A 9,478-nucleotide genomic window follows, 5' to 3' on the forward strand; every position below is an offset into this window, starting at 1 on the left:
TAGCTGTAAACTATGATTTTGCTCTCATTTGTATTACATAAATCCAGATATAAATCCATAATATAAATCCGTAAATCCAAATAACTAATAGTTTAAATAGATATTTTAATTACAATGGTGATGCTTGTACCAATAATGTCTGCTGCTTGTCAGTTGTTTTATGTTCATAACGCTTTTGTGTGGAAATATGCTTTAATATCTTTATCATTGTGGAAAAGATGAGACCATACCCTTTACTATCATAAACAAGCACATTCAGTATATGCATAAAAGATGAGCTGTAGTGGTCATCAATATGACATTACATTGATACAGTTACTGCTTTGGGCCTATCATCGTAAAATTGGAGATTAATCATTCAGATATTGTCATATACAAAATTCACATATGGGACTACAGTACAGTGACAACATTATGTTAATGGTATGTAATCAATGTGGGCCATATTAATCTATGTCAGATTAAAAACAAAACTAGTAGTGTTGACAGCGTGCATAAGAACAAGTCATTTGTAATATCTGGAAAGAAATGTTAAAGACAAGGTAACAATATGCATATCCAAGTCTTTACGTTCAAGTGGCACTGTCAGAGGACCCTCAGTTACCTGTTGTGAGGACAATCATTTTAAACTGCAAACATAAGGTAGAAAGCTGTGCCTGTAAGACACTTGACGGTTAAAGAATTCCCCAAAATACGTATTTCTCTGATACACTGACAATTAGGCATTTGCCAATATGTCATTAAGTTACACCTTTCAGCCAAACCATAAGAGTTGTTTCAATTAGGAACACATTGGTTTACGAATTCATTAAAACCCCTGACTAGATTTGTCAAATATTATTGCTCAACATATCTTTTTGGCATATAAAAAAAAGAATGGCACAACTTTTTATTCAAAGTCAGCCTTTCTTTCTGATAAGATTTTTAAAACCACATCCACATTTAGAAGTAGGTGGGGGCCTTTCCTTTAAGTCATGTCAGAATGCCTTAAGAATGAAGAAAACAGGCTTTATGTTAATTAATACTGGCAGGCCACTGTTCCTCCTGGCAGCATACAGACAGACATGCTGGACTGCCCTCTGAGACGCCTGGTCAAAAATAGGGCACTGCACAGTAATGATCACAATGGTGACATCATCTCTGTCTTCAATGTGCTCTCCTGAACAAAGAGCAGCAGGCACATCGGGAGGGATGCAGATGTCACTGACTGTGTGTCTGGGGAACATTAAGAGCAACAAATGTTCTCAGAATCCTCTGAGAGGGCTTCATAATTGCATGCAGTAAAGCAAAGCTTCACTTTACACAGTTAGAGAGCTGAACATGTTTGTGTGCCATGTTATCGGCTGTGCGTTTTCACTGTCCCTGAATGACGCACGTCTTCTAAACGAGGCAGTGATGGTCAGAGCAAAACCTAAAGAAAGATAATAAAATATATATCAATTAATCTCTCAAAAGCGTTGGAAGCGTTGTGTCTCAATGACACAATTTAGTTCCTTTGTCAGCAACACATTTGTGTACGCTAGAATGCAAAAAACGGCATTTGTAGGTAACTGAAAAACAACATAGCAAGCCCATGGAGAATTATGTCTGTAAATGACTCACAGAGTTTCACATGGTGCCCCTCAAACATGTGACTTAAAGTGTTAACATATGTGGCTGTTTTTTCCCATTGTTGCTGATGTGCTCAGATGTATGTGTCCGATCCCAGTTATGAATTATGTTCAACACGTCCTGTAAATGTAAATTTGCAAACAAAATATAGAGTATAATTGTAGTTCAACTAGTATTTTAATAGACATGTACAAGAATGTATGGGTGCCCTGTGCACAGCCACGCTACACATCCAAGGTGCAGCTATAGCAGAAGCAATACAACATTCAAGATCAAAGTAAGCCAGCACACACCAGGGTTGTTCAAATCAACTTTTAGTGTAATACAGCATAAGTTCATATAGTTGTATCGTGTACTGGAGTGAACAACTTGTTTCACAGTGTGGCTTCTTCAGGTTCAGTCTTCTTCCTTATACTTTGAAGTTTTAAATGTACATTCATGCATGCCAGATAAAGCACAAGTATTTTAATGACTTTACAAACAAGATCCTTAGTGTTAAGTGAACACTAAATATTAGGGTCCATTTTTACACATTCAGTTCAATGAACACTCAGGATATAGTTTCAATGTCCATATTATTATTTTTTTGATATTATAATGATTAGACTGATGAAACCTATGATCCTAGATTAATGAGGCACTACATTGTCTCTATGCATTTTGGTGTATTACCTTGTGTTTACCTTGCTTACTGTAAATCGCTCTGGATTAACAGCGTCTGCTAAATGCCTAAATTATAAATTGTACCACAGTATAATGTGTCTAATAATCAAACTTACTATTGAGAGGTTATGTATTATATAAATTAATACAACTGAACTCCCTTGGTTTCCAGGTGGTGAACAGATTTAGCCAGCATGCAACAGGAACTTGATAAGAGAGAAAACCTCACATCTTTGTCTAGAGGATCGCTCAAATCACATGAAGAGAATTCTCTAAGGGTGAGCAATCTTGTGGCCTCATTCTTAACTTTGAACTAATCTTCCGTGATTTACACTGGACTGCAATAGAGGAGAAAGAACACCACATTTTCGGAGAGGTTTCATGGAGGCATCAACTTTTTGCTCTTTGCGCTCTTAAAGACACATGTATTGTGGCCCTCTGGTAAATCACCCTTTGTGGTGTTCATGTGTCTCCACAACAGAGAGAGAGAGAGAGAGAGAGAGAGAGAGAGAGAGTGGGGGGAAGAGAGAGAGCAAAGGAAAGAGCAAGGCTGTTAGGGGGAGAGAAAGGAAAGAGATTCTCAAGACCTGGACGAGCCGTGGGAAAAGAGGGGTCTTGTGGAGGAAAAGCAGAAATGTCTCAGGGCATTCCTTTGTGATTACACATAGTTGGAGAAGTCCAGACATTCTCTGAGCTATTCTGTGTCTGAAGGCAAAAAAAAAGAGAGTAATATAACCCAAGTTAAATTTATTGAAGACAAAAATATATAATTGATATCTCCCTGAACCTGGACAAAGTCGTCACGTTTGTTTATTTTTCATTTCATTTCTATTTGGATCAGAGCTAAGAAAATCTTACAAAAATGCTGATTGCAGTTGCCCATTTAATTGGCAAGGTGTCATCAGGCCATGTAGTATCCCATTGAATGAACAGATAGCAGCTCAGAGGGACAGTTGAGTAGTCATGCATCTCCTATCCACTGAAGAGAGAAAAAAGTATTCAAGTAATAGGAGAACATTGTGTGAAATCTCAGGTTACATGCCCATACACTGAGCTGAAGGAGTTCGCTACCCCCAGTGGAAAATGAATATTCCTCCCTTGTAACAGCTAGCATGAATGAGAAACAGCTCGAAGGAATGCTCTGTTATCATCCAATCACCAGCACTGGGGGAGGAGAGCACGTAGTCTCTATTCACGTAGCTATGTGCACAATCATGTGTCTGGAGGCAGAGACCAATGGGAGAGAAAAGGCATTGGCCTACAGACCTGCAATGGGCTTGAGCAGCCTCTGTAGCTCACCACCAGACCTTGTACTTCCTCATTTGTCTAGGTCATGTGTCCTTTTTGTCAGCAATTAATCTGCACCACCTCTCCCCCTATATTTATCCATTTCACTCTTTCTCCTTCACCTTTTGTTCTATGAGCCTTAGGTAGATTTACACCTGGTTTGATCACTCCTCTGCTTTGAACACAGATAGGGCTAATAATGGATGGCTGTGCCTTTGCAGGTGTTTCTTTGACAAAGCATTAATGTGTATTTTGTTGACCATGACAATATTATGCACCTTTTGCACAGTAGTATACTCATTCACTGCTTAAAAATGACATCAAACACTGTCATTACATTTTGATTTTAACATAATCAAATATTGTTTTGACATGGTAAAATGTTTGATTGACAAAAAAATTTTACCAATGTTGAAATAATGTTTGTAAAAAAGTTTGTAATCAATTTTAATTGATTCAATTTGATTAGTGTTTTCTCAAGTTTTGGTGGGAAGTAAAAAACAAAAACAAATTACACACATGCTAGCAATTCTGGATTTACTTTGACGTGCTACAATGATTTTAAGATCAATTATTGAAATAATGTTAAACCTGTTGGAAATGCCTTTAATTACATCGTTAATAAAAACAAACTGTAAGCTCCGGAAAGCAAATAACAGAGCAGCTCCAAGCTGCTTTTCTTGGAGCTGGTGGTACTGTGCCCCCTAGTGACTACCAGTTTAAACTCTGCTTCCATAATGACATCAGCCTTAAATTGTCATGTGTAGTAGCTAGTGGTGTATGTTCATTCATTCAAGCTTTATTTATTTTCTTGGGGATAAATTGAGAAGTGTAAACCCAATTTTAAATGAATAAAATAAAACAAAAGACAAAATAAACTAATGTCTAAATCAGATTAAAAAAACACAACAAAATTGATTACAAATAATTCCTAGTTTAAACAACTATATTGAAAAACATCAAGATTTCTAAGCATATTTCTAAACGGTCCTGATGATATCAGGGAGTCAACATTTAAAATTCATTGTAGATTATTCTATGACTGCAGAGCACAAAAACTAAAAGTAATTACGTATTATGTAACCCAGTCCTGAAAGATGGTTTGATAGGCTCCTACAGTACATTGAGGTCTAATAGCAGTCTACTAGTGAAGTCAATAGGTAATTTGTTCAGGGGCACGTAAACAAAGATATACTACTGTTGATCTAAGCAAACCTTTTAATCAATGATGGGTACTGTAAGTTTCACAGCAGCATTTATATAGTAATATGACCATAATCAATAAATGTTATGCTAAACATGGGAAAGCAACTTCTATTTCTGTAAAGAAAGCCAGGTTTTGTCCACAGCTTTTTAACCTGGTTGTCATTGTCAATATGAAATTTAAAAGTGAATTTATCATTTATCATCAATCAAAGTATTTATAATGTGGGACACTTTCAGTTGCTGTAGTAGTACTGTATGTGATGACTGAATAAAAGTAAGATGTGATATCACTATAAATATTGATCCTCATCGTCACCTATTGTAATAGATAGAACATACGTAGCACATCACATCATTGGTTATTCACCAGTGGTTCAATGGAAGAATAATATTTAAATTTACATTTTAAATACAGACATTATTATAACCAACTCCTAAATCTCAGAAAATATGAACAAACACAGCATTTCTGTCTTCCAAATGACATGGCTTGTTATAATAGTGAGCCTTCTCAGAATGTAGACCATCTCTCTATTTATGACTGTCACTATTTCATCAATATTGTTTACAACATCAACCAGGATGCTGGACCATCTGTGTTTCACTGGGGTACTTGACCTGTATTGTGCTGTGTACTATTTTAAGGAGGCAATAAACACATTTATTTCAAATACAATGCATAATCTAATTTATATTCAACGGCCTACTTCAGAGAGCCTTTTATACCACTCACTGCTTCTGGTATCTGTTTTCTATCTTTCCTACACATGCCCTATAAGCTAACTGCTCTGAATTTATAGCATCAGCGAGTGCTTTACACAATGTATGCCTCATATTCATCCATTCATAACACATCAATGTTGGAGGAAGCCACCAGTTCATTATGTTGCTCAAGGACACTTCAATATGATGCCAGGAGGGGGCAGGGATCTAACCAGGAGCCTTCTGATTCCCTGACAACTGCTGAGCTATACCCTCAGAATAGGAATCCCTGCTCCATCATGCATCATATTGTTAGTACCAGGGATACTCAAATAGCTTAACCTGATGACGGCCACATTAGAAAAATGGCAAGGGGCAGGGGCCCGGGAGCCAGTTAATAAAATGGCGGTCGTAATGGCGACCTTGATAACTGACACTGTAATTTGACAAATCAAATCGTGGTAAAGGATTGGTGTGAGATGGTGAAATATAAGTGAAATCATCTGTCCATTTGGGGTTAAAGTGCAGGTTTTTGGGATCAACTTCTAGGTGTTTGCTGCTGCTCATTGCTGCTGCTTGCTATAAAATGGGCCAGTCAGGTGAGTCAGTCAACTACCGCTCTATTTCTATTCTTAGTTCCATCTTGAAAGTTATGGGGAAAATAGTTTATGAACAGGTTGAAAAGTATCTTGCTGGAAAGAAACTAATGCACAAATTTCAATCTGGCATCAGAACATCTTATTCCACTGACACATGCCTTTTCTATTTGAACGACCACATCAAACATGAGGTGGACGCGGGCAAACACTCCTGCATGGTCATGCTGGACCTCATGCTGGACCTCCAAAAGGCTTTTGACTTAATCACTCTATATTGATTGATAAACTAAAAGCAATCGGTTTTGATAGCACATCTGTAAGCTGGATGCAATCCTATCTGGAGGGGAGAGAACAGGTGGGGGAGGTGAACGGAACCCTGTGCCCCCCCCTCCCAGTGAGCTGTGGCGTTCCGCAAGGAAGCATACTATAGGCCAGGGCCTTTACTGTTCCTAATGATATGATATCAGCTTGTGATTGCAGTTCGTTTTTTTTATTTGATTTATTCGATAAATTCATATACAATTCACAGAGGTGCATAGTACAGTAGAGTTATCAGGATGGCACAAAAAGTCGTAAGACTTAATTCCGTTGCTGTCCCAACATAAATAATAGCATCATAGTATATAACTGATAACACATTTGTTATTCTAACAAGTTTGCGGATGACTTGGCTCTGCTGGTCTCGGACAGGGACAAGTTGCAGGTTGAAAAAGCCCTTAGCTCTGAACTCGGTAGAATCTGCACCTGGCTTGCACATAACAAACTATCATTACAAAATGAAAATTGGAAATGAGTTACCTACCAGGGTTCCATTTTAGAGGCAAATCTTTCCAGTGATAAATGGCAACTAAAGTCATCAAAAAAGTCAACCAAAGAACAAGATTTTTGTACAGGATCTCCTCACTGGTCAGTAAGAATAGATTGAGGACTCTAACAGGAGCACTCATCCAAAGTCACTTCGACTATGCATGCACCTCATGGTGCACCACAAAGGCCTTAAAAACAAGGATTTGGGCTGGGCCACAGTGTGGCGGTACAGGCACCGTAGGCTGCAATGCCAGCCTGACAGTGTGTCGCGGGTTCGAGTCCCGATCCCGACGACCTTTGCTGCGTGTCACTCCCCATCTCTCTCCCCATTTCAGTCTACTGTCCTATAAAAACAAGCATAAAAGCCCCAAAATAAATTCTAAAAAATACAAATAAAAAGGCTCCAGACATCCCAAAACAAACTGGTCAGGCTACTGCTTGGCCCTACAACTAATTTAACCCCTGCTCATTTTGCTAGGGTCGGATGGCTCAGGGTAGAGGACAGAGTACAGCAACTTGCAATGGGCCTGGTCTACAAGATAAACTACACCACAAACACACCCATGTACCTGTCAAACTACTTCACAAACGTCAATGACGTCCACAATCACAACACCAGAGGGAGCTCCACTAATCACGTCCAACCCAGATTCGGCTCAAACGGGTTAAATTCGTTCTCCTGCACTCCTTCAAAACCGCTCTAAAAGAGCACCCACGGGTGGCTGCAATTCGAAACTGGCCCCTGTAAAAAAGTCAAAGCCTACCCCCCAAAATGTTTACTGTACATATTTTTCTTTTGATTTCTAACTGTTTATATGATGTTTTGCATAGTATTGTAAATTTGTCTGTCATTAAATGTTTTTTATGAATTGAGTATAAAGGACCCCAATGGGTTTAAAATCCTCTTAGAAGACCTTGTATTGAACTGTACTTATCTGTGCTTTTTTTTTGGCAAACTGCTTATAAAGTATTCAATCAATCACGACAATCAGTCTGGTGACTTGCGGTTACGATGAGTGAGGGCAGTCTTTCTGGCCATCTTTTGTTGAATGCTTGCTTGAAGAGAGGTTAGAGAACACAGCAGATTAAAGCCACTGCAGAAGGCAGTGGTGGTCACGGTCCCTAAACATTGTCTGTCGATGCAGTCCATGACAATGCTACATGTACAGTAGCCTAATAGTGTTGACCGGTCACAACACAAAGGTTTGAGAAACTCTGCACTTGGCAAACAGTGGCTTCAACATAGAGATCCATGAATATTGAATATATGAAGCAGCAGCTGTTTAAAGGTTGGACCACCTTGATAAACTGCCATGTTAACTTTTCACATCTCGCCTCATTTAGTCCTGTTGAATCGAATTCCATTGTGTTTAACCCAAGAGGCTAGCATCCGGCTTGTAAATTGAGGCTATAGTATATAGGAAGTGTGACAGTTCATATGAATGGCCTGTAGTCGCTGTTTCACCACTGTTTCACCCTGTTGGTTGCAGAAGCAAAGAAGCAACCAACAGGGGTGAAACCTATAGGCTATAGGCTCTATTCAAGCGGATGAGTTTATGGACGAACTTTACACTTGATTTTATTACCTTAATAAACATTGTCATAAATACTATATGCTTCCAGTCGCTAGTTTAAAGTCTTCTTTCAATCACCATGATAATGTGTTTTGGTAAATTATGGTCCCATTTATAGTTTGTTAGGGCAGGAGTATAAAAACAACTGGGGTGCGGACCAAAACAACCGTACAGAGAAACGTTGGAGAAGGTAGACCGACGTGGACAGTGGTGGAAAGTACATTTACTCAAGTACTGTACTTGAGTACAATTTTGAGGTACTTTTACTTTACTTGAGTATTTAATTAATTTTGACAATTTAGGCTATAGTCCTACTTCCACTCCACTAAATCTCAGAGGCAAATATTATACATTTTACTCCACTGCAATTATTTGACAACTTCAGCTACTAGTATAATTTGCAGATTTAAATTGAGGTTCGGGATCTCATCAGGGATCTCTAGATTACTAGAGATCACTGATGTCATTAGCATATGCCCATATACCATGTATATTGGCATGGTTGGATCGCCGGTTCTAGAGTTTGGGCCACAGCGGCCTTCACACCGAATACCAAAACGCTCGCCCCAAAACACAGTCACCCCGGGGCAAATCCGGCGACCTCGGAACGGTCCCCACCTGGTATTCCTAACCGTAACCTCAGTAAACTATGCCTAAACGGCTAAACCTTACCTTATTCCTAAACGTAACCTCAGTAAAACGGTGCCAAACCCTAACCTTATTCCTAATCTTAACCTCAGTAAAACTATGCCTAACCATAAACTTTTTTCTAACCTTATCTTCAGTAAAAACAAATAAGAATATAAGAAGTGCTTTTTCGAGCGGTCCGCGGAAAAAAAGAAACTTCCGGTTACCTTCACGAATCACACCTACGTCGCACCGCCGATCGGACCAATATGTCTGAGTCATAGTGTCCCTTTTGTGCCCATATATGGAGATATCTGTATCTGTCTGTCTACCTGTGTCCCGTTTACTCCCATATATGGAGATCCCTGATGTCATTAGTAGCCTATATATATAGGCATATTG

This window comes from Gymnoscopelus braueri (genome assembly GCF_963280865.1).
Source record: "Gymnoscopelus braueri genome assembly, chromosome: 1".
Classification (NCBI taxonomy): domain Eukaryota; kingdom Metazoa; phylum Chordata; class Actinopteri; order Myctophiformes; family Myctophidae; genus Gymnoscopelus; species Gymnoscopelus braueri.